This window comes from Canis lupus, chromosome 21 (assembly GCF_011100685.1).
Source record: "Canis lupus familiaris isolate Mischka breed German Shepherd chromosome 21, alternate assembly UU_Cfam_GSD_1.0, whole genome shotgun sequence".
Taxonomy (NCBI): domain Eukaryota; kingdom Metazoa; phylum Chordata; class Mammalia; order Carnivora; family Canidae; genus Canis; species Canis lupus.
Genome location: NC_049242.1, coordinates 37,239,848 through 37,266,224, shown reverse-complemented (window position 1 = coordinate 37,266,224; position 26,377 = coordinate 37,239,848). Strand labels below are relative to the sequence as shown.

The 26,377-nt window shown below is 40.1% G+C and overlaps 1 long non-coding RNA gene across 1 annotated transcript; it reads left to right on the top strand.

The window, feature by feature from the left end:
• The first annotated feature begins 4,576 nt into the window (after nt 1-4,576).
• On the top strand, nt 4,577-26,377 carry LOC111091563. Its single transcript, XR_005375373.1, has 4 exons — nt 4,577-4,619; nt 5,710-5,785; nt 19,804-19,951; nt 23,419-26,377. It is a non-coding gene; the product is annotated as an uncharacterized LOC111091563 (long non-coding RNA).

Here is a 26,377-nt window from a genome sequence, read left to right as displayed (position 1 = left end):
CACCCCTCTATTTAACCATGGGACCTATGTATCCCTATTCTGCCCTCCCAAGCCTGCCTTGTCCTATCATACTTTCATTTTTTTTCTAGAACTTATCATCTATATAATTCATTTGTGAATTATACTCATTGACTACCAGCATCCCTTGTACTTCATAGATCCCACAAGAACCAGGGCTCTTTATACATCTTTTTCATGGCTGTATCCCAGTTCTGAGGATTCAGAACCTCAGAGCAGGTGTTTAGTAAATATGTGTCAAGTGAGTGAATGGCTGGCTCACACCATTCCCATGACATGGGGACTCTTTTCATGTACATTTGTGGAGTGGTTCCGGAAGTTGCTGGAGCTCACAAGACAAGAACAACTGGGATTAAAGTCTGGCCCACATTCCTCCCCACCAGAAATCTCTGTAATTAGACCCATCTCCTCCCTTCTGCCATAATTTGGAGCATAATTATGGAGATCTTATTTTTTAATCAGAGCAGATTTCATTAAGTTGAAGAAAATGTAAAAAATATGAAGATAGCCTGAGGCTAGGAATGCTATCAGTGAAATGAGGCTCTTAACTTACATGATTTGACATCTGGGAAATATATTTAGTGATCACTTTTGTCTTCAAATATGTAACAGTGTCCTAAAAAATGTCTTCCTCCCAACTGTTTCCATCTTCACCTAGGCATATTGATCTGTGCGTGTGCGCAGATGCACCCACACAATTACAAAACCGATGAATCTCTGTATATGTATATATTTTTTTGAAATATTTAATGCTTCTGACCTCACTCCACTGAATAATCAATGGACAAAATGTGCTCCTGTTGTATCATCAGAGGCCCAGGAACTTGTGTTATTCTGAGAAGTACACTTGCCCACTAGGGAAAGACAGGTGAGTCTGGAATTTGAGAGCCACCAGGGTCAAGACCCACCTTCCTACTCTTCCACCCCTGCCAGCCACTTATGCCATCCATGGCTGTACAACCCTGGCTTTGCCCTATCCCTTGGCTTCACCACTGGGGATGGTCTGCCTCTGAATGCTTGATGAAACATGGGGCATACACAAATTTATCCAAGGTGAATGGAGTTTACATTCAGGGCTAGCATATACTTTAGAAAACCAACCACTTGATTTCTGGTGTTATAATTCAAATTAGATTAGGTGGCCCAGGGTGAACTCCAACATATTCTAATAACCCTCATAACATAGCACTTAACTCACTTTTGAATTAAAGCCTGTTTCCTTGGCTCTATATCCCTATAGGCAATAAAGTCTCGGAGAGTGAAAGCTTATCTGACTCACCAACGTGGCTGTAACCTCTGCGCCTGACACACAGTAGGCATTCTGTAATTAATTTAATGCTTGTTAGATTGCATAAAGGAATTCATTAATAATGTAATCAGAGAATTACATTAGAAGAACATTTATAAATAATGCATACAAAAAAGGGAATTGATTAGTAAGACTGCACCAGGGTTGAATCAGCTGCTTCCATAGAAGAGACTGAATTCTGGTCACCAGAAAGACATCCTTTGGCATATAATCCTATGGCCACTGATCTTATTAAGCTGATTACTACGAAATCTTGGCAGGAATACTGCTAAAGAAGCTATGGGGATTTCAGTTCAATGAGCCTGAACATTCTATTTATTGAAAAGGACCAAAATGGAATGGGCTGCCTCTGGGGTGGTAAATGCTGTGTCATTCAGAAGTTGAATGCCATTTTCTGAAGGGCCTCTGCAATCACGTAGAGAATTAGACTAAGAACATCTTAAGGTCCCTTTAATCTGTTACTTTATGAGTGGCCTTGAGGGGGTCTATAACTGGGAAGCCAAATGTGAATTATTCTAGAAGTGCTACAGAGAATGCACCTGGAGCAAGCCTAGAACCAAATGCCAAGGGGTACTCTGATGGCTTCCCCAGGGCAGTCACCCATGTACCAGGAAATGGATCTTGATTCTATTGCAAGGAGAGACCTTGGAAATGCTGGGTGGCTAATGAAGAAAAGTGAAATAACTAAAATTTAAAAACATTTTTAGTATTTGGGTGCCAGTAACCCTGACTTCACCCCAGGCTCATATGACTTAGAGGAAATACCTATTATACTTGCCCCTACCCCCAGTGCTGGCTCTTCAGATTGTTGTTCAAAACTCATTATATCCTTTCTTTGACCACCCCCAACACCACCAATAAAGTTTACCTCCTCTTTTCCTTACCCGTATTCTGTAATCACCCATTCTTTGTCCTATGCCATCTGGATATTTAAATGATTAGATCTAGAAAACCATAATTTTAGAAGGTACAGAATTTTCTTCATTCAGGGCTAGAATTTGCTCTTAGGGCAGATAGACTCTACTCTTTGCTTTATTTTTCGTTTAATTGTGTAGAAATCTGGTAGGTATCTACCCAAGAAGTGATTCTAATGCAGATGCTTTAGGCTGTGGATATTAAATATTCTAGCTACTAAAGGAAATTCACTCATTCATTTATTCAACAAATATTTCAGTGCCTGTGTATCCGGCTCAAATTGAGGGCTTGGCAGGACTTTTGAGGCAACTAAGCAATCTTTACAGGGCCTTATTTATGCCAACATGAGAAAACCTTCCCACTTGTGAGACTCCCTCTCACACCCTCCACACCTCCATTCTTGGGGTCTAAACAGAGCTCCACATGCTCAGTGGCCAACTGATCTTCCACAGGCCTCCACATCCCCAGGATGTGGATGGAAGAAGCACCAGACGAGTCTGGAAGAAGCACCAGAGCTAAGAGTCCTCCTTGACAAGACCCTACCCGTCCCTTCCCTCTCAACACTCACAACTTCACCATCCATCTGTATGTCCTTGGTCTTCATTTTGTTAGTCACTGCAGGAAGCTCACATCCCCCAGTTCATTCCTCATCCCCAAGATCTCCAAAATATGTTCTGCATGTTCTGACCCATCTCATAACCCTCTCCAACTTCTAAAATGGTCAACTATCTGGAATTCATGGTCATAATAAGCAAGGTTCCCCAAACAAGCCTTCTCTATAAGCTGCCTTCATCTTTTTTTTTTTTTTAAGATTTTATTCATTTATTCATGAGAGACAGAGAGAGAGAGACAGGCAGAGGGAGAAGCAGGCTCCATGCAGGGAGCCTGACATGGGACTCTATCCCAGGATCTGGGGATTACGCCCCAGGCTGAAGGCGGCGCTAAACTGCTGAGCCACCCGGGGTTGCCCTTCATCTTCTGACTCTAACTGAAACCTGGCTCTTCCCTGAGGGCACTGCTCCCACTGCAGTGGCTCCAACACCCCTCCTTTCACTGGAGCTGATGGGGAGAAGTCCTTCCAATTCCTCATTGTCGCTTCCCTGCCATTATCTCCTCTTACTAGTGTAAGAGTCATAGCTCTGACTCCCATGTCATCAGACTTCATCACCCACCATCTCTCACTCTTCCCATCATCTGTCCACCCTGTGTGAGTCCCACAGTTTCTTCAATATTTGGGGTCCTCTTCACATGACCCATGTCCATCAATATCTGTCCCTCCAACCCTCTTCCTATCATAATGCTGGATGACTTTAACATATACATATTTGATCCTTCTACTATCCTGATCTCCAGTGTGTTGACCTCCTCTCCTCCAATGGTCTTGTTCTCATGGAAATGAACCCAAGCTGGAACTCACTATAGAAAAGAAAATTTCCCGCAGACAATTTACTGTTCTAACAGGCTTTTCTTCAGTCATTCGTGAATCAGGCAGCATTGATCCAGCAGATAGAAAGGATCTCCAAAAAGCTGTACAAGGCAAGAGATTTTTATAGACCAAAGTGAGCAGGAACAAGGAAGATAGGGTGGCATTTGCTTTCCTTATCTGGAGCCAAGTAAGACTTGTGCTGAGCAGGCGTCTGCTGATTGGTTGACCTGGGCTTCCCATTTCTGGGAGAACCAGCACAGAAACTTAGTAACGTTTTGGTTTGCGGATATGGGGTTTAACATGATGACTCCATCTTGGGCCTAATCTGGTTACTTTAACAATTATGCAATATTTTTGGAGCCCATGAAAATATTTTAATTTATAATTAGAAGAAAAAGTAAATATATTTAGCCTAGATATTAGTCATCTAAATATATGCTACTACTATATATTTATATAGACAACATATAATCATAATGAAACCTCTTAAAAGCATGGAGCTGAACAAAAATCAAAATAGCTGCACTAGTGCTCCAGCGAAGTTCAATTTTAAACTAATATTTTTACCTCTCTTCTGCAAACCTCCTCTCCTCCCTTCTTAGCTTTTTGCTTCAGGAACCCTGGACCACCCTAAAGACAGGACAAAGGAGGCTGGCAGCAAGTACACAATTCCTGTCAAACCAGCTAGATCCTGTATTTCCCTATAAAACCCCTCAGCCCCTTCCTCCAGGCTGGCTTGCAGTTTTTTGAAGGCTGCAACCCACTGCACCCTCCTTTGGCAAAACAGTAAAGCTATTGTTCTTTTTTTTTTTTTTTTTTAAGATTTTATTTATTTATTTATGAGAGACACAGAGATTGAGAGAGAGAGGCAAAAACAGAGGCAGAGGGAGAAGCAGGGACCCTAAAGTGGGACTCCATCCCAGGACTCCAAGATCACACCCTGGGCCTAAGGTAGGAGCTAAACCGCTGAGCCACCCAGGGATCCCCAGCTATTGTTCTTTTTATCCCAAACTCTGTCTTTGTGTTATAGTTTGGCTCCAAAGCACGGAGGTCAGTTTTCAACAACAATCATATATAAATATGCAATAATGTAATTATTTATCATTTTGTTGTGTTAATTAGCATATTATTAATTATTATGTAATTTTATATGATTATATATATATTTTTTTTTTAATGGAGGAAGAGGCTTACAAAGGCAAAATTGTCTAGAGCCCACAAAAGTCATAACGTGGCCCTGAGCCTTCAGGTTCTAAATACCAATTAGGTATGTGTGATATCGTGACTATATACTAAGAAATATGTACAGACCAACCTTAGAGATATTTCTGGTTGGGTTCCACACCAGTGCTATAAAGCAAATATCACAATAAAGCAAGTCAAATAAATTTTTTGGTTTCCACTGCGTATACAAGTTATGTTTACACTATGCTGTAGTCTATTAAGTGTGTGATAGCATTACGCCTAAAAAATGTGCATAACTTAATTTAAAAATGCCAACCATCATCTGAGCTTTTATCGAGTTGCAATCACTGATCACAGATCACCACAACAAATACATTAGTAATGAAAAAGTTTGAAATTGTATGAGAATTACGCAAATGTGACACAGACATGAAGTGAGCAAATGCTGTCGGAAAAATGGTGCTGATTGACTTGCTTGAAGCAGGGTTGCCTCAAGCCTTTAATTTGTAAAAAAAAAAAAAAAAAGAAAGCAACATCTGTGAATCACAATAAAGCCACGTGCGATAAAATGAGGTATGCCTATGTTTAGCCTTTGTTCTCTTTCTGGCACAATCCTTGGAATTTCCTAAGTAAGGAGAGCTATAGAGGTATCTCTGTTACATCAAAGAGGCTGGTTGCCAAAAGAACCAACCAGATTATTAGAGGGGTGGGACTCCAGGGCGGGGAGGGGACTAGAGGTGGAATCAATGGCCATTGGCCAATGACTTGATCAATCATGTCTAAGTCAGGAAGTCTCCACAAAAACTGTGTTTAGAGAGCTTTCATGTTGGTGAACAAAAATCCATCCATATTCCAGGCGCGAAACTCCATTGGCCAGAAGCTCCTGTGTTTGGGACCTCTCCCTATGGATCTCTTCATCTGGCTGTTCATTTGTATCCTTTGATATACTTTGCGATAAACCAGTAAACTAGTTTTCTGACTTCTGTGGGCCATTCTAGCAAATCAATGGAACCCAAGATGGTGGTTGTGGGACCCTCTGATTTATAGCAAGGTGTTCAGAAACACAAGAAACCACTTGGATCTGAGATTGGCATTTGAAGTGAGAAGGGGGCAGTCTTATGGGGCTGAGCCATTAACCTGTGGAGTCTGACACTAATTCCAGGTAGTGTCACAGTTGAGTTAAACTTGTGGGACACTCAGTGAGCATCTGCAGAGAATCAAGTTAATTATTTAGTGGTGTAGTAAGAGCCACAGACTGGAATATGGACAACATTCCACTCACAAATATACTTCTCCAACTTAAACCTCTACCCTGAATTCCAAATTTGTTTGTCTGTCAGTCTAATATCTAATTTTTCTTGCAATCTTAAAATACACAAATCAACCTACTGATCAGAATGAATCCAGATTTTGAGAGTCTGAAGCTTGTATCATCTGAGGGTCCCTCTTTTAAAAAATGTATTAAAATTTTTGGCATAAAGTAAATGTTTACTTAAAATAAGTAAATATTTACTTAAAATGTTAAAAGGTGGGGCACCTGATTGGCTCAGTGGTTGAGCCTTTGGCTCAGGTGGCAATCCCAGGGCCCTGGGATCAAGTCCCACATCTGGCTCCACGCAGGGAGCCTGCTTCTCCCTCTGCCTCTCTCTGTGTCTCTCATGAATAAATAAATAAATAAAATCTTTTAAAAAAATGTTAAAAGGTAACTGAGACATATTAATAAATTTAAGAGTTCATTTGAGCACAAATCAACCAGTTAGGTTAGTGCCAAACCAGAAGTGGTTAAAGGCACCCCACTGACAGAAGCTGGAGAAAGATGTAAGAAGAGGTGGTAGCAAAGAAAGGAAATTATTTGATTGGCTATAGCTTAAAGCTTAACTGGTCGTTTTTGATTGATTGTCCTTAAGTTTCAATTTCATAACCTTGAGGCATTTTATACACACAGGCTTAGATTTTGGGTTGTTATGTAGGCTCCCACCTCACAAGAGCTACTTCAGTCTAATGGCTTCCTTGTTTAATTAATTTAACAAGAGTGAGAGAAAAAAAATCACAACTAGATCCAAATTTTAAAAAGTCAACAAATCCTGTGAATACCACAATACCCAGAAGCAATATTTTGATTAATTATCTACCTGACACACCTATCATACTTCTCCTACCATTGGGGGTGCATACTCTTTGCTAAACTCTTCATTTTCTACACCAAAAATAAAAAGACAGCTAGGTCTTTCCAATAACATGGTTGATGAAAGTAGATTTTTAATACTAATATTTTAGAAAGTTTCCTTCAGCTTTACAAACTGCTATTTGTAATGTCATGTATGTTTTTAGGGTTGTTTTCATATTTGGGGAAATCTCCACCCAGTTTCCTTCACAGATGAGTTGTAAGATTTCAGAATATTTCAAGCTTTTCTTTCCAATACTTTTTTGAATTGACAATACTCTTTAATCAGTTATTGTTGGTATCATATTGTGTTGGCGGTCTTGACTTCTCTGTTATCTTCATTAATGTCATTGGTTTTTGTTTTTGTTTTTGCCAAATTAGCAATGTGCCTGTTTAATCACTTCTTATAATTAGATCAGCAAATTTATGGGATGATCAAGTTTATAACATATTTTATTTTTTTTTAAGATTTTATTTATTTTTTTGAAAGAGAGAGAGTGTGAGCAGAGGAGGAATAAAGAGGAGGGAAAGAATCCCAAACAGACTCCCTGCTGATCACAAAGCCCCATGTGGGCTCAATCCCACAACCCTGAGATCATGACCTGAGCTGAATCCAAGAGCTGAATGCTCAACTCACTGAGCCCTTAACTTATTTTAAATTTATCTCTCTCTCAATGAATTGCTGCTTTCAGTATAATCTGAAAATTTTGTTACAATTCACTTCTCAGTATCACAATAACTTCTGTTGATTTCACTGTTCATCTTTATTGTTTTTGCTTTGTATTCCATTAATTTTAATCTAAATCTCCTGTCAGTTCTTTAAAAAACTGGCGTTTAAAGATGTCAAATGGTACCCTTTAAAAACATTCAAAACAGTAGTCTACAATTTCTCACTCATTTAGCTTAAACATTCCAAAACCCTTTTCTAAACTGCAGTGAGAGTAACATATTCAGGGACGCCTGGGTGGCTCAGCAGTTGAGCATCTGCCTTTGGCTCAGATGATGATCCTGGGGTTCTAGGATCGAGTCCCACATGGGGCTCCCTCCCGCAGGGAGCCTGCTTCTCCCTCTGCCTATGTCCCTGCCTCTCTCTCTGTGTCTCTCATGAATAAATAAAAAAGTAAAAATCTTTAAAAAGATAAAAAAGAGTAGTATATTCATGCATTACTAAATACATATTTTCAACAAAAAAAGAAGAAAACATCTATTTTGTAATGATAGTATCCACTCTATCATCCAATGTATTCCTGAAAGGAAAGAATTGTTTTGACTTGGTCTTGGTGAAAACCAAATCCAACACTTACAATTGTATCTATCCAAAGGTTAGAATTTTCCATAGACTAGCTCTGACTCCATGTTTCTGCTTTTGATCTTTATGTCTGTTTTCAACAAAGCCAAAGTGATCCTGTTAAAAAGCAAGTCAGGCGACACCAATACCCTGCTCAAGATCATCCAGTGGATGCTATCTCACTGTTAGTAAAAACCAATAGCTATACAACCCTACATAGTCAGGACCAGGAACCTCTCTGACCTCACTCCCATTGTTCTCCCTCTTTCACTTTGCTCAAGCTACACAGCTTCTTGCTTTCCCTTGAATTCTCCCAGGACTCTCTGCCTCAGGGCCATTGTACATGCTATTCTCTTTGCCTAAAATGCCGTTCTGTGAGATGTACCCATAGCTCTCACTTCCTTCCCTTCTCTCCTTTTGCTTCACCACTCACTCCCTCACTTCCTTCAGATCTTCTCAAACATCAACACAGTGAGACCTTTCTTGATCACTCTATTTAAAATCAGCCCCCAATACCTTTTACCACTTAAAAAAATTTCCCCTACCTCTTATCATCAAAAGTACTCTGCACCCCTAAGGTTTATATGAGCATTCAATAAAAATTAGTTGATTGAATGCATGAAAGGCCAAAAGTCAAGGCCTTTCTTGGTGGGCTGGGGGTGGGGGTGGGGGGTTAAATACAACGTGAATAGAACCTTTCTGGAATATCATTGCTCATTTTAGGGGAACAAGTGTTTTGTCAAGTACTTGCTCATTTGTTTTCTCAATCAGCAAGTCGATAAGTATTTGGTGTTTGCTGCATGCCTAATTCTGCACTAGGTATTGAGCACAAACTGGTAAGGGAAGGAAACATGGTCCCTGCTCTCCTGAAGCTCAAAGCTTCTGGAAAGAGAGAAATGCTATGAAAACAAGCTGATTGGAGTCTTGGCACATCACTACTTGAACATGTTTTACTTATGACTGGGCAAGCCAGGCTCCTGGAAATTCACTTTTGGCATATTCTACAGGTCCATTAGTCTTAAACACACGATTAACCAAGACAGCAGCATCATATGCAATGAATTTCAAGCCAGCCATGGATGGAAGATACTTAAAGTTAAAGAAACAATAAATGTCTTCTTAAATTTCTTTTTAGTCTCACATGCTGTGTTAATAGCTGTCATTATTGAGATTTGATGACATCTGTATTCCTAAAGGAGGAGCCAGTGGGGCTGGCACTTTGGGTTTTGGATCGCCTTCAAGCAATGAGATTTAGACTCTTTATCTAACTTAAATATTCAGAGAACATGCACATCAACTCCCCAACTCAGGCTGCCACAGATTTGGAACAGACTTTCTCACCCTGATCTCAGATGGCCATGATATTTTTTGAATATGTGCATCCTGTCTGCTTTAATACATAGTATTTCACAAGTTTTAGTCATTGCAACTAGAGCGTAGGCAAGGTGGGGGTGGTGTGAGGGAAGAGATTCTCACTGTGAAGAAATGTGAGACTAGCAGCTATTCAAACCAAAATTGTCCATATTTCCTCTGAACTCGATGAAATTCAAGTCAGAGGAAAAGTGTATCAGTGTCCAGCACACTGTGGGTTCTCAAAAAAAAATATTATTGCATAAATTAACATTTCCAAAACTGTATTCAGGAGATATTACAGGTGGGGCCACACCCATCCAGGTTAGCAAGCAGAATTGAGGACACTATGTTGTTTCTAATAAACTTAATCATACTTCTTTGGTTTGGCTCATTTGGTTGTCAATGTAACCCAGATGGCCTCAAATTCACTAAACTTCTGGATTCACTCTTTCCTTTCTTCCTTTCTTCCGTTCTTCCTCCCTTCTTTCCTTTCTTCCTTCCTCTTTGTAAATATTGTGTGTGTGTACACATGAGAAATAAAACACGCATACAGAAAAGTAGGTGAAATAAAAGTATATGACCAAATGATTTATCACAAAGTCAATGCTTTGTAACCAGCATCCTGGTCAAGAAATACAACCCTGCCAACACCCAGGAGCCCTCCCCATGCCCACCCAGGTTCCCCATGGCAACCCCTTCCCTACCTCCAAAGGTGACCACTATCCTGACTTTTATGCTAATCATATTCTTGAATTCCCTTTTGGTTTGACCATCTCACATATATCCCCCAAATAACTTTCAGTGAATGGATTCCATACTGTGTGTATGCTCTACATCTAGCTTCTAACTTAATATTTGTGAGATACACATTATTTTTTTTTAAAGATTTATTTATTTATGATAGACAGAGAGAGAGAGAGGCAGAGACACAGGAGGGAGAAGCAGGCTCCACACTGGGAGCCTGATGCGGGACTCGATCCCGGGACTCCAGGATTGCGTCCTGGGCCAAAGGCAGGCACTAAACCGCTGAGCCACCCAGGGATCCCGAGATACACATTATTGTATACAGCTATAACTTATCCATTTTAATTATCATATAGCATTAAAAGGCACCTGGGTGTCTCAGTCAGTTAAGCGATTGCCTTCAGCTCAGATCATGACCCCAGAGTCCTGTGATCAGCACCTCAGTCAGGCTCCCTGCTCAGCAGGGGTCTGCTTCTCCCTCAACCTCTCCCACTTGTGCGTTCTCTAATAAGTAAAATCTTTTTAAAAAGTTATCATATAGAAAAAAATAAAATAAAATAAAAAATAAAAAAATAAAAAGTTATCATATAGTATTTTATTATATTACTATACCACTATGATTTATTGATAACATAGCACTATATTCTTATCTATATTCTTACACATCTCAAGATACACAATGTGCATGTATTTCTGATGGGTATTGTTGTGGGTTGAACTATGTCCCCCATAAAGACGTGTTGAAACCCTAATCCCTGGTACCTGTGAATGCAACTTCAATCCTTTCTCATTTTCTGTCCCTTTATATTTCATGAATATCTAATCTAAAGCATGAATTCAGTTTTTTATTAACTCTAAGCATGAATTTAGTTTTTTTTATCAACTCTAATAATCTTTGATTTTCAATCAGAGGGTTTAGTCCATTTGTTTCCTTATTATTGATGTGGGGGTGTTTTAATTTACCATTTTATTATTTATTTTCTCTTCATCCCACATATTCTAGCTCCCTTTGTTCTCCTTTCCTACTTTCTCTTGCAATATTTTTACTTGCTCAATTTTTCTCTTCTATTAGCTAGGAAGCCAAATGCTGTTTTGTCATTCTTTTAGTGGCTGCCTTAGAGATTACATTATGGTTTATGAATTTATCCAATCCAAATTAATTGGTGCTTTTACCTTCATCTTGGACAATGTAAAACTCTTAGAACATTTCAACTCTCACTTATGTGCTCTTCATCTTATAATTTATAAATTTAATTTAAACACTGTTAAATGGTAAATAATTTAAATGGTTTTACACAGTAAATATTATTTCTATTTACTTCCTTTTATTGCACTTTATTCCTTCCTACACAACCAACTGGTATTATTTCTTTCTGCCCTTTAGGACTCCCTGTAGTTCAGTCTACTGGTTATGAATTTTTCTCCATTTACTTTACATTCAGCTGAAAGTGTCTTTGTTTCTTATTTATTCTTGAGGATGTTTCTGATGGATATAAAATTCTAAGGTTGACAGTTTTCTTTTAGCACTTAAAAGTTCTTACTCCACTGTCCAGTGGCTTCCATTCTTTCTATTGATGTGTTAGTTGTTGATCTTATTATTGTGACTTTGAAGATTATATGACTTTGTTATGTTGCTGATTTTAAGATTATTTCCATGTCTTTGATTTCTGTTCTAAACACATCATAGTAAAGATTGTGAGATTCTTTTTATTTGTCATGGAAGACGTTTGTAGGGAGTCTTAAAAGACTAGATTCACATTGCTCATCAATTTTGAAAATTTGCATCCACTATCTCCTCAGGTATGACTTCTTCCCCATTCCTTCTCTCTCTCTCTGTCCCTCTCTCCCTTGTGCTATTTCTCCCTCCCACCCTTTCTCCCTCTCTCCCTTCTCTCTCTCTCTCTCTCTCTCTGTCCCCCCCTTCCTGTCCTCTGCTTACTGGGATATTAATAATACAAAAATTAAATTGATCTGGGATATTCCTAGATCTTTTTGTCTCTTATCTTCTACTCTGTTTTCCTACCTCTGCTTCTCTGTGTTTCAGTCTCGGTGATCTCTTTAAATCTATCTTCTAATGTGTTAATTTTCTCATTAACTCTTAAACCCATTGATTGCATCCTCAATTTTGGTTTTGAGATCTAGGATATTCATTTGATTCTTTTTAAAAAAATAGCTTTCTGCTCTTTCCTTAAATTCTAGACATTGTATTTTATCCCCTTGAATACTGTAATTCCCACTACTTTAAAGACTGTTTCTGATCATTCTAAAATAGTAAGCCCTATTGGTTCTGCCTCTGATGGTTTTTCATTCCTTTGGTTTGTCTCCTTGTGTTTCTGGTTAGTTTTTATTCAGCCCAGGATGCTGTCTTTATAAAATTGTGTGCAGGAATAATCTGTGACTGACCTGATCATATCTTCTTTCTGATAGGATTGACATTTGCCACTGCCTGGTGTTTGGCACTGTGGGTTCATCTTAATTGTTAAGGATTGGGATAAAGCAAAGCTAAGTTATAATCCCTGTGATAGGTCCTCAAATTCCATTTCATACTTACTCTTAGGCTCCAAAATTTAAGGACCTACACCTAAAGCAAGTAGAGCTCACCAAGTTTCTCCAATGCCCAACAAATGAGCTGGTTATTAAGCTATTACTACTCAGCTTCAAACCCATTCTTTTATACTCTGCATTGAGATGCTAGGGCTGGAATTCTGTGAAGAACCACATTGCAAATTGAATAAAAATGCTATTCTGTGATTTTGAGCTAAGTACTTATGTCAAAATATCCTCAATCTGGTTGCAATCACTGTACTAATAACAAGTGGTTGTATATGTATATTTAATATGCTTCCATGACAAAATAAAATTTGGTACCCCTGTTTGTCCCTATTTGCATTTCTTTTTCACTTATTGAGCTCGGAAACTAAAAAGTCTTGGATCAAAAATGCAGTAGACATTGTGGCTCTGGATTTGGCAAGCTCTTCATGATGTGCTCATGGCCAAAATGGAGACAGGAGTTGGATGCAGAGCCTGCGGAGGCAGGGTGTCCTGATGGCAGTGTTTTATAACACGTCACCCTGACAACCAAGCCTCACACATTCTATGCTATTTGTCATTAACTTCTCCTCATGGGGCTCTCCCCCCTCCATCTCATGTCCTGTCCTCCTTCTGACCCTTGACTTCATTACCTATTCACAATTCTGCACCTGCTCTTTCCTTGGGATTTGCATTTGAAAATTTGAACAGAAATGAGCTAAGCATTCAATTTAGAAGATTAGAACAAAACAAAGTAAAAGAAATATGAGGGAATTAATAAAGATAAAATGCTGAAAATAATGAATCACAAAAGAAATGCCAGCAGAAATGATAGATAAGCCCAATACTCTAAGAAGTTTGACTAAGAAAAAGTGCAAGACAAATAAATACATCAGGAATGAGAAAGAAGATAAAACCATAGTTGCAAAAAATAGTAAAAATCATTATAAAATATTATACAAAATATTGCCAATAAATTTTCAAATCGAGATGAAGTGGCTGATTTTTCCAGCACAACAGAAATTACCAAAAATTGATTCAAGAAAAAGTAGACTATCTGAACACATTAACAACCACGCAATACACTAGCAAGTTTCCTCATAAATCCACCATTTTAAAAAGTAAAAATAAATAAGAACATTAGACCCTGCTTGTTTTACAGGCAAGATCTAACTAACCTAACCATCAAGGAACATATCATCCAACCTAAAATACTGAAACTGTTTTAGAATATATAAGTGGAAAGTTTCCCAAATCACTTTATAAGTCTAGCATAAGCTTAATACCAAAACTTAATAAATAACATACCAAAGAAAGTCGATCTTGATTAAAAATAAATAAGCAAAAATTCTAAAGAAAATATTTGCAGCTCGTATATTAAAATAATAATACATGTTCAAGGAGGATTTATACCTCAGTGAAGCACTGTTAGCATTATAGTATTGTTATGATGTATATTTATTGTCCTCTGCCGGCTATGTTTTTCCCCACCAGTTGCAATGTTTGTAGGGCCAATAAGATGTACCTTCTTGGAGTCTTGTCCTTACTTCTTATGGATGACCATCTGGGTGTCTCAGACCCTGGGACGAAATGTCCCTAAAGCCACTTAACGGGCCTACACAGGCTTCTTCCCCTGTCCATTTTCCCAAGGGTGGTCTGTGCTGTTAGAATGCCCATGCCTGGGGATCCCTGGGTGGCTCAGTGGTTTAGCATCTGCCTTCAGACCAGGGTGTGATCCTGGAGTCCCGGGATTGGGTCCCACATCAGGCTCCGTGCATGGAGCCTGCTACTCCCTCTGCCTAAGTCTCTGCCTCTCTCTGTGTGTCTCTCATGAATAAATAAATAAATAAAATCTTAAAAAACAGAAAAAGCCCATGCCTATACCTCAAGTGCAGCCAAGGGGTGGCTCTTTACAAGGGGGTAAATGATGCCTGAGTGCGTGACCCTGTCTGTACCCTAGCCTGGGGTGGAAAGATAAGGGGAGCAGGCCATGGGTCAGGGAATAGCTTTTTCCATACAACTACTTCTGATACAGAACTCGGAGTTCTAAATTTGAACATAGCTCTCCTGGGTTATTGTGAAGATATAATTGTCAAGGTAGGAAGATAGAACATATTCTGTTTAACAATTTGTCAGCTTGTTTTATAGCTTTTAAATATTCAGACACTGGTAAGTAAGCCTTCATTTTTACTCTTGCCTCAGGCCCCACAAAGAGTGAGCCAGCCCACCTCTTCCGGATTTAACACAGGTGAAAAACAATAGCAGATTAGTAAATATAGCATGAATAAATATTAGTGGAATATATATATGTGACACATATATGTATACATACCTATTGTATACATTCATGCAGTTATGTATGTATATGTATATATCCATCTATCAAGAGACCGAATACCTGTGTCTACATAGACATGCAAACATTTGTACATAGCACACATAAATGCATGCACACTAGCAGAAACACAGGAAAAATTGGAGCTTCCAATTCTAGGCAAGGTGGAAAACTACCAGGTGCTGCTGGCCCCCTTTCTCTCTACCAAACTGGAGATACAGAATAAGTATAGGGAAACGGACCAAATGCAGGGCCAGTCCCAAAATCCTCACCAGATTGAAGGCAGTCAAGTTTTAACATAGGGAGAGAATGACATCCTGAAGTTAACAGAGTTCAAAAGCATGGCTGAATGTTGGGAGCCAATATAAAGGTGCTGCAGACCAGTAGATGTTTTTCACTGTGCCTTCTATTTCACATTCCCCTGGCTGCTGGAGAAAATTGAGATTGGTCAGGTTCTGCGCCACCACCCCATTCATGCTGCCCTTCTGGCCAGATGGGCACCTAGGATGCCTGAGCTTTTGCAATAGGGATTGTGTCAGAACAACCCCATGAGCAAGCTCATCAGGGTGATGCCCTAATTGATGTGCACTGTCATTGTTCCAAGGGAAGATTAGTAATGGCTGCAGCTAGAGGGAAGGGAACATAGGCCTGTTAGTGCTTTAGCCCAAATGAGTAGGGAAGCCTATGGGAATGGATACAGACCAGCTGGCTAGGCCTTGAGCATCCATTTAATCACCTGTCATGGAGAATGGCTACATCAGTTCGCTCTTTTTATATAACAAATCATTCAAAACTCTCAGTGGCTTAAAATGACAATTATTTATTTTTGATCATAGATCTGGAGGTTGACTTCTTAGGCTGATTAAGACCAGGCTCTCTCTATTCCCTGTGTCTCTCATTCTCCTCCTGAGCCAGCCGGTGAGCCCTAGCATGTTCTCTTTTTTTTTTTTTTTCCAAGATTTTATTTATTTATTCATGAGAGACACTGAGAGAGAGAGAGAGAGAGAGAGAGAGGCAGAGACATAGGCAGAGGGAGAAGCAGGTTCCCTGTGGTGAGCCTGATGCTGGACTAGATTCCAGGACCCCAGGATCACGACCTGAGCCAAAGGCAGATGCTCAACCACTGAGCCACCCAGGTGCCCCCCTGCCATGTTCCTTACATAGAGACAGCAAAACCTCCCATAGACAATGGGAAATACACATGGCCTCTTGTGCCTAGGCTTGGAACTAGCATGCCATTACTTCCACCTTGTTACATTGTCTAAAGCAAGTCACATAGTCAACTTGAAAGCCAAAGGGTGGAATAATATATTCTACTCCTTTTGCAGGAGAAATGGCAAAGTCACATGTCAAAAACATTAGATAATTTGCAATAACTTTAAGAGATTGTAATCTTACAGCATATGGGCTCTGGCCACAACAGAAAACAAATCAAGTAGAAATCATCAACAGTAAAATATCTAGAAAATCCCCCTAAATATTTAGAAATTAAACAACAAATTTGTGAATTTGTAAATAATCAATTGGTCAAAGAAGAAATCATAAGAGAAATTGGGAACTTGTTTCAAATGAATAATAATGGAAACACAAATATTGATATGTGTAGGATGCAGCAAAAACAGTGCTTAGAAGTGAGGGGAAAAAAATAAACCCAAAGGAAAAAGGGAAGAAATAATAAAAAATGAAAGCAGAAATAAATGAAATAGAGAAAAAAACCTTAGGAAAAATTAACAAAGCCAAAAGCTGATTCTTTAAAAAATTGTCAACACTGATCAACCTCTGGCAAGAAAGAAAGAGAAAGAGAGAGAATTCAAATTGCCAACACAAAATGTTGGAGGTGGGGATATTGGTAGAGAGCTTAATGACATTCAAAATATAATAAGGAAATATTATGAACACATTTATGCCAATAAACTTGGTAGTTTAGATGAATTGGACAAACTACTTATAAAACACAGCATACTAAAAACTGACTCACGAAGAAAAAGAACCGAATGATCATATATATAATATATATATAATATATCATATAATATATATATATTAATGAAGTAGAATCTGTATTTAAAAGGCTTCTAACACGGAAAAATCTAAGCTTGGAACCTTCACTAGTGAATCCTACCAAATGTTCAGGAAGATGTGATATCAACTTCACACAAATTCTTCCAGAAAATAGAAGAAAACCCTTTTCAACTTATTTTCTGTGGACAGCATTGCTCTGATACAAAACCAACAAAGATACTGTAAGAAAAAACAAGACCATATAACTCATAAACACAGACACAAAATCTTCAACTAAATATTAGTAAATTGTATCCAGGAACACAGAAAAAGAACAATACATCATGACTAAGTGGAGTTTGTCCCAGGAATTCAAGATTGATTCAACATTTGAACTTCAATTAATGTAAGCTGCCACATTAACAAAATATATGTGGAAAATTATGATAATCTTGAAAGATGCAGGAAACATATTGAAAAATCTAACACATGTTGGTAGTATGTATATTAGATATGATGTTTTGAGAACAGCACTTTATCTCTAGGAAATTCCTTTCCCAAACCCCTAACCCTAGTCTAATCAGGAGACAAATATCAGACACATCCTAATGGAGATACATTTCACAAAATGTCTGACCAGTGCTCCTCAAAACTGTTATTCATAAAGAACCAGGTTAAGTCTCAGAAACTGTCACAGTGAGGAGGAGCCTGAGGAGACATGATGACTTAACGGACATGGTATCCCGAATGGGATGCTGAACAGTAAAAGGACTCTAGGCAAAAATGAAGGAAATCTAAATAAAGGTTGAACTTTGGTTGATAATGATATGACAATATTGATTCATTAAATGTGACAAGTGTGTGATTGTAATACAAGTAGTTAATAATAGGAGAAACAGAATGTCGAAATATAGGAACTCTTGTATTACTGGTGCAACTTTTCTATAAATCTAAAACTATTCTGAAATGGAAAAGGTACTTTAAAAAGAGCTGTATACAAATATTCATATCAGTTTTATGCATATTAGCAAAAAAGTGGAAATAACCCAAAGGTCCATCAACAAGTGAATGGACAAACATATTATGGCATATTCATACCATGATGGGTTATTCAACACTAAAAATGACATTATTATTATTTTTAAAAATATTTATTTATTTATGATAGACATAGAGAAAGAGAGGCAGAGACACAGGAGGTGGGAGAAGCAGGCTCCATGCAGGGAGCCCAACGCGGGACTCCATCCCGGGACTCCAGGATCGCGTCCTGGGCCAAAGGCAGGCACCAAACCGCTGAGCCACCCAGGGATCCCCTAAAAATGACTTTAAAAACTGAACTACAGAGATTTGCCTGGGTGGCTCAGCAGTTGAGCCTGCTGAGGAGGCAGGGAGCCTGCTTCCCCCTCTGCCTGTGTCTCTGCCTCTATCTCTGTGTCTCTCATGAATAAATAAATAAAATCTTAAAAAAAAAAACTGAACTACTGACACCAAAATATGGAAAATAGAATGTGATATAGAAGTGCCCAGAAGCCTCTCAGAGGAAGGAATACACTGAATGCCAGCAGGACCATTATCTTAGTTTCTCCTATTTCCCTGTGCTATCCTAGGATGTCAGCCCCTGGATCCGTGGATCTGGGAACAAGACAAGTCCTCTTCTCAGACACCCCCACCAGCAATTAACTGTCTCCTTCCTGATTGCATCTTTTATACTCCAGCCCACCGACTCCTAACTTAGCTCCCTGGGCTGAGGGGGAAGCAAATTTACCTTATTTTTGCTGAAGTCCAGACTCAGCCTTAAAGCTCCAAAGCCAAAAACATCATATGATCATATGTGTGTGTATATACATATACACTTTTCATTATCATTCTTTTTGCTACAACCCAACGCTAATTGCTGAAAATGTTGAGGTTTAATTTCAAATATGTTAGAAAATGTGGGATTGCAAGGGGAAAACATGTCCATTATTTTTAAATGTCAACCCACCTCACATACCTCTTGGAATAAACTATTGTTTTTTTTTAAAAAACAGAGTTTACATTATAAATATTCTATATTAGAGAGGGGAAATGAATCTTTCTGAAGGCTTTCCATTTTCTGGGCAGACAACATCAGTGGGAGATCCTTGGCTAGCCTCCTCTGGGTCCCTTTACGAAGTTGTCAGCGCTTTTCATAAGCTACATTTGCTTCTCTATCCCCAAAGAAATGCTAAGGTTCTGAAAACATTCTCAATGAGCAGATCTCAGGGTAATAGAAGGAGACAACAATGAGCTGTTGCGAATTGCTTCCTGTAAACATCCCGCTGACCCCCAATATGGCAGACTTCTTAGGTTTCCTGAGCTGTAAACCCCTGATGGGGAAAAGGGTGATGATATTTCAAATATTCCTCATTAAAACTATAGAAATTATTCTAGAACCAAAACAATCTAACACCTGAAACTAATTTTCTTGACACATTCATGGACTTTAATGACAGCTTCATTAATTGAATGGAATCACATGGGGGCAAAAATCATGTTTTCCTTAATGACCTGCCAGATGATGGATTTGTTTGGTTACTTACTTTACTATGAGAAATTTCAGAGGAAGGAAAAGGAAAGAAGGACGAGCTGCGTGTGTCATATCACAACTGAGTTGGAGCAAGAGGCCTCCTGGGGTCTTGGTGGTGGGCCAACCAGTGAAAACGGTAAGGTGGTTTTGGCAGGATGGGGAAGCAGTATGATGTCATTGCTGGGAGCCTCGCTTATCAAGGTGAAGTTCATGAACCAATAGCATCCACATCGCTAGGAAGCTTATTAGAAATGCATCGTTTTGGGCCCCTCCCCAGAGCTACTGAATAAGAATCTGCATTTAACATGACCCCCAGATGGTTCTCAGGCACTTTAGAGTCTAATGAGCACTGGTTGGGGGCCCAAACTTTGGAGTCCAGTGGACTTGAGGGTTCCAACTCCACTTACTGCTGGCTGCGAATAGAGCATATTATTGAGCCTGTTCAGCCTCTGTTTCTGTATCTGTAAAATCAGCATAAGAGTATCTACCTCATGAAATTATGAGGATTTAACAAAATAAGCACTTTGCATATTATCAGGTATGTACTCTATGTTGAAGAAATGGCAGATAATAGTCCCATGTGGCTTCTTTTGCCCACTCCATTTCAGAGAGGAAGTATCTTGGGAATCAGAACCGAGTTCAAATCCAGATTTTACAATTTAATAGCTATGTGATCTTGGTCATGTTACCTAACCTTTCTCAGCCTCAAATTCTCTGCCTTTAAAATGGGTATAATGGGGCAGCCCGGGTGGCTCAGCGGTTTAGTGCCGCCTTCGGCCCAGGGCGTGATCCTGGAGACCCGGGATCGAGTCCCACATCGGGCTCCCTGCACAGATCCTGCTTCTCCCTCTGCTTGTGTCTCAGCCTCTTTCTCTTTCTCTCTCTTTCTCTTTCTTTCTCTCTCTGTGTGTCTCTCATGAATAAATAAATACAATTTAAAAATAAATAAATAAAATGGGTATAATGGAAATGTCAGTTAGAGACTCCCAAGTCTTAAGATACAGACTAATTACACAGCCTAGTGAAGTTATAAAACCTTCCCGGGCTTTCTGCTGCCAGGAGGATATCTGCTAAGTCCTGTGCTGTATCTGAAGATGCTGTCCTTGTTCCTCGGGGAGTCTCTCACAGTGCGAAGTTCATACCGTCCACAGTTTCCATGCAAAACCCACTTACTCCAAAATGTTTCATGAGTTGGGCAGAAATTTCTAAAGATGTAGAACATGGATCACAGGGAAGAATCATATGACATGTGACACAGCCTTAAGCCATTCCCCTCGCTCCTTCCCTTCTGTCCTCCAATCTCCCCCATCATAGCCCCTTTTTCATCCCAAAGAAAGCTTACCTTTGGCAGAGGGAGTGGGACAGGATGCCCGGGTGGCTCAGTTGGTTGAACATCTGCCTTCGTCTCAGGTCATGATCCTGGGGTCCTAGGATGGAGCCCCGCATCAGGCTCCCTGCTCAGCGGGGAGTCTGCCTCTCCCTGGCCCTCCCTCTCCACTCATGCTTGTGCGTGTGCATGCACACGCACATTCTCTCTTTCTCTCTCTAAAAAATAAATAAAATCTTTAAAAAAAGAGATGTAGTGGACCCAGCAGTGAATACAAAATGAGAAGTGTGTGTTCTCATGCTAGCCTCCATGTCCTCATCCACACATGGGCAGGAATTCCTCGAAAACAAGAGTGCCACAAGAACTAAAGGAGGTCCCACATCTGACAATACTTACGATACTAGTACCTGGTGGGTCGCTGGTCTTTGAGCCACTGTTCTCGGCCCCATTCTTCCCCTCCCCCAGTCTACTTCTGAAGCTGGGGCGAAGCCTCTGCAAACCATGGGCTGGCTCCTCGGGGAGTGTGAGGGTTGGAAGAAGACAGAGACTTTCTCCTCTGTTTGCTTCCTGTTCCTATGGGCGTTGCCCCAGCCACACTTCTGGTTCCAGCAGTGCAGGTGGCTCTAGTTTGTGGTTGTTCCGCACCCACAACCAAGCACCCTGAGCCCTCTCTGAAATAGAGCCCCAGCCACTGGCACCTATTCCTGCGGGGTTGGAATCCCAGCTCCAAAGAGCCTCGTCTCCAGACTCCAAGCTCCAAGCATGAGTTCCGTTGGAGTGTGCCCCCTCCATAGAGGGCTGAGTCCCAGCTCTGCAGACTCCTTCTGGAAATTTCTAAGTTTCAGTAATCCCATTTTCCCTCTGTTCTCTCATCTCCAAGGGAGACAGCTGCTTCCTGCAGTTACTGTCTTTTTGATACCTCAGTGTCCCCCTTTTTGCCTGCCCATCTCTCCTCTATCTGGGAAATAGTTTCTTTATATCTCTCTGCTGAAATAATGGCGTGGTTCTGGCTTCTGACAGGATCCGGCTGATATGGAAAGTTATGTAAAAGATACTAATTTCCTTCCAAAACAAATTTAAAAATCTACCTTTAAAATACCAAGTTCTGCCACTAATAAAGATATTCAAAAGAACATGCCAATGGCTTTGAGAACAATTTCCAAAGAAAACTTTCCAAACTATTTTGGGCTCTGACAGCACTGTTGGAATAGAACAGTAGTCCTGAGCATTTGGAACAAAGAGTCAAAACATGTTTCTAGAGAAAGAAATGCCGTTAGACTTAACTCACACAGCAGAACACATGCATAATTTAGAGAGACGCTGACCTGTGTAGACAGTGTAGGCAAGGATGGGAAGAAGGTGAGGGGAGCCAGGGAAGGGCACCCATGAAGCAGGTGCAGGAAGTCACATTTCCAGATGTCAATGAAGTCTTGCACCAAAGTTGAAATGAACAGGATTTTAAGGACCTGGAAATAGTAATTTAGTTAGTGGTGCTTAAAAAGTCTGAGTTGACCATCCATGCCTTACTAAGAAGTTGTACTTTAAAGGCGCTGGCCGTGACTTAAATAGAAATTGATATGGAACTGAAAATAATATTTTATATTTATTTAATTAGGAAAGATAAATTGAAAAATCACAGCCCTCAGTGTAGGTGATCTTGCTCTAAAATAACTTGACCAAGATGTCACAATGTACATAAAGCAAAAGAATAACAGCTTAAAAGAGTCATAGTGATATTCATCCAGTTTAACCCAGCCATTCCATTACTGAAAATTAATCTCAAGGAAGTAAGTTGAAAGAATTTTTTTAAATGTGTATTTATGGGCAGCCTGGGTGGCTCAGCAGTTTAGCGCCGCCTTCAGCTCAGAGTGTGATCCTGGAGACCCGGGATCAAGTCCCGCGTCGGGCTCCCTGAGTGGGGCCTGCTTCTCCCTCTGCCTGTGTCTCTGCCTGCCTCTCTCTGTATGTCTCTCATGAATAAACAAATAAAATCTTTAAAAAAAATAAAATGTGTATTTGTGAAGATATCCATCAAACTGCTACACCTAAAAGTGGAAAATAACATTATATAACTAGTAAACAAAATGAGAAGAGTTTAAAATGTATTTATATGCACTTGGTGAAATATTGTTAAGACAATTGTGATGATCATGTAAAAAAACGTGAGAAAGGTGGTGTGATAGTAAGTGAATAAAATCAGGATATAAAATGTGGAGGTGAGTATAGAAAAGAGAACAAGAAAAGAAGTTCAACAATGTTTTTCTTTATTACTACAGGGATGAGCATATGGAGCATTCTGAGAGTCTTATAAAGGCATCGTGCTAATGAAAAAATGATTGGAGAGAGTTAGACAGGATTGAGAAGCCATGCATGAACCTTCACCCCCTGTGGACTCTATATAGGCTGGAATAGATCTTAATCATAAAATGAAGAGCCATCCTAATCGTCTTCAGGATTATATGTGTGTTTGACTAAAGATAAGACAATTTTGCTACAGACGACATTTCTTCCCTTTTATAATAAGCAGTAGAGTTTTGAGGTTACTCGAGTTCTTTCTCTCCTTGGCTTGATACCGAAGGTGGTTGCGCTCCAGAAGAAGAAGAGAATGAAGGGTAGAACCTGAGTCAGACAGAAAAGTCTTCTGTGGAAGATTCCGTATATCTCAAGCAGAAAAGGAAGCGATCGACCACCGAGTTAAACAGCTGGTCAGTGAAAAAAAGGCCTAACAGTTGGCCAACCAATTAGTTCAAGAGACAGTTGGCTGCAGGTGGTAAGGTAAGAGCCAAGTCTGGACTCTGACTGAAGGGATTTTGCCAGGGCTTGGTGTTTGACCTTCTAGGGGCCTTGGCTTGCTGTAGGAAAGCTTAAAGAACTGACTTCTTATGAGCCTCAGAGACCCGCAGAGTTCCTTCCAGTAGTGACATGGAGTTGGGCTGCCATATTGGGCATAATAGAAATTTTTCCAAATAGAGCGGGGGATGAAGTGCTGGTTACTAAGAGTAAAGAGAAATCTCATTTTCCTGGTGAGATTTTCTATAACTGCAGAAAATCCGTAAAGGTCAGTTTGTTCCTTGAGATTGTCCATCAGAGAATATCCAGGGCTGCAGGCCCACATGAGAACAGGCTGACTTTCTTGGTTGCTGGGGAAGGAAGAAGGTTGGAAGAGATCCACTGGGGTGAGGGGCCTACCACCAGAAACACTTGTTTGCTCTGCAAGTACTCACTGGACCCTGTTCTATGTGAGGCCCACATTCCATTAAGGGGGGTAAAAATGGAGATAATTCCCATAGAAGGTAATTGCTGTTTATAACCAAAGTATCACACTTCAGGGAGAAAAGCATGGCCAGGTTTCTTTAGGAAAGATTTCTGGGGAAGATTCCTAGAAGAGATGCTCTCTGAGCTGAATTTTGAAGTAAGAATAGGCATTTTCTCAAACAGTGTATTGGAGAGAACAGAAGGAAGTTCCGTGTAGCTGGAATATTCAATATGAGGAGAGCTGTGGCAGGAGATGATGTCAGAGACACGGTTCTGGCCAAGGTCATGATGGCTCTGAAATGCAGAGCTAGGGAATCAGACTTTGTCTAGATATGGAGAAACACTGCACTTTTTAAAAAAAGATTTTAAGTAATCTCTGTACCTAATGTGGGGCTCAAACGCACAACCCCAAGATGGAGAGTTGCATGCTCTGCCATCTGAGCCAGCCAGGCACCCCAACACTGAGCAGTTTTAAGCACAGTAAGGAAGTGCATTTTAGGAAAAGGACTCTTATCTGTGATGGGGTGGAATAGAGTAAGCCAAGGCTGGAGGCTGAGAGGTAAGCAGGGAACTCTTCCAATAGTCAAGGCAAGGGACCACAAATACCTGAATGACGGGCAATGACCACAGTGAGGGGAAGCGTGTGTCTCTGCCTGCACTTTCTCTCCCTGATGCCAAGGATGCAGGCCTTCCTCCCACCTCTAGTGCTCAGCCTGGTCAGCAGTTGCTTCCTTGCTCAAGGCTTGCTGCCATGGTCTGGAGCTGGCTCAGGGCACAGATTCTGGCTCTTAGAAAGATCGCGTGTTGGGGCCAAGAGACACACGTGTGGGAGTCAGAGAAGAGGAATCCAACCCCAATGCCAGCACATTTTTGATCAAATTGTGATCCACCCCACCAAATTCTGTGTTGACACCTAACGCCCAATGTGACTCTATTTGGAGAAAGGAATTTCATAAGGTAATTAAGCTTAAATGAGGTCTTAATGGTGGGACCCTAACTGAGAGGCTGTTGAGCTTATAAAGAGAGGAAGAGATGCCAGAAATGCTTTTCTCTTCCTTCACACGCATAAAAGAAAGTCCGTATGAGGACACATCAAGAAGGTGGCCATCTGTAAACCAGGATGAGAGGCCTCACCAGACACCAGCCCTCTTGGCACCTTGCTCTTGAAATTCTAGCCTCCAGAACTGAGAAAAGAAATTCCTGTTGTTCAAACCATTGAAGGGGAACAGAATATGCCACCCCCAAATATGCCACTTAGCCATGGGATTGTTTAGAGCTGAAGGCAATTGAGAAGTAGATACAAGAAAAGCTTTCTCTGCCTAAAAATAGGATATAAATCTCCTCTCCTCTCTACCAGTAAAAACAAAAGTCAATCACTGGAGACAACTTTAACCGTCTGGCAATGGAGAGGAATCTATATGACAAACTTTACTAACCCGGCTTCATCTACCACTAGTTTGCTGCTCCTAGAGACTCAAGGTCCTCTTCCTTGGTCTTGACACATTCTAATAATGTTGTTCTTCTGTTAAGATGCTATATAAGCCCCAATTCTAATGAGCCCTTTGAGTTACTCATGTCTGAGTGTTTCCATGTGTAAGGGTGAGGCACATGCTAATAAATCTGTTTTTCTCTTGTGGATCTGCCTTTTGTCAGCCCAATTTACAAGGTCCCAGTCAAAGAACTTAAGAGGGCAGTAGGAAAAAGAATTCTTTCTCCCTACACCACCCAGTCTATGGTATTTTATTATGGCAGCCTGAGTTGGCTCATACACACCATCGGCAGCTAATTCTCTTAAAGAAATTATTTAAACAGACCGAGCCTCGTTTTCCTAATCTCTAAAATAAAGTGGTAAAATAATAATAATCCCTACTTCACAGGGCTCTTGGGAGTGTCAGATGAGGTACACAACCAGCAAATGGAGCTCACATGAAAACTCTTTATAAAAAATTGTACATATAAAATAAATAATAAATATTCCTT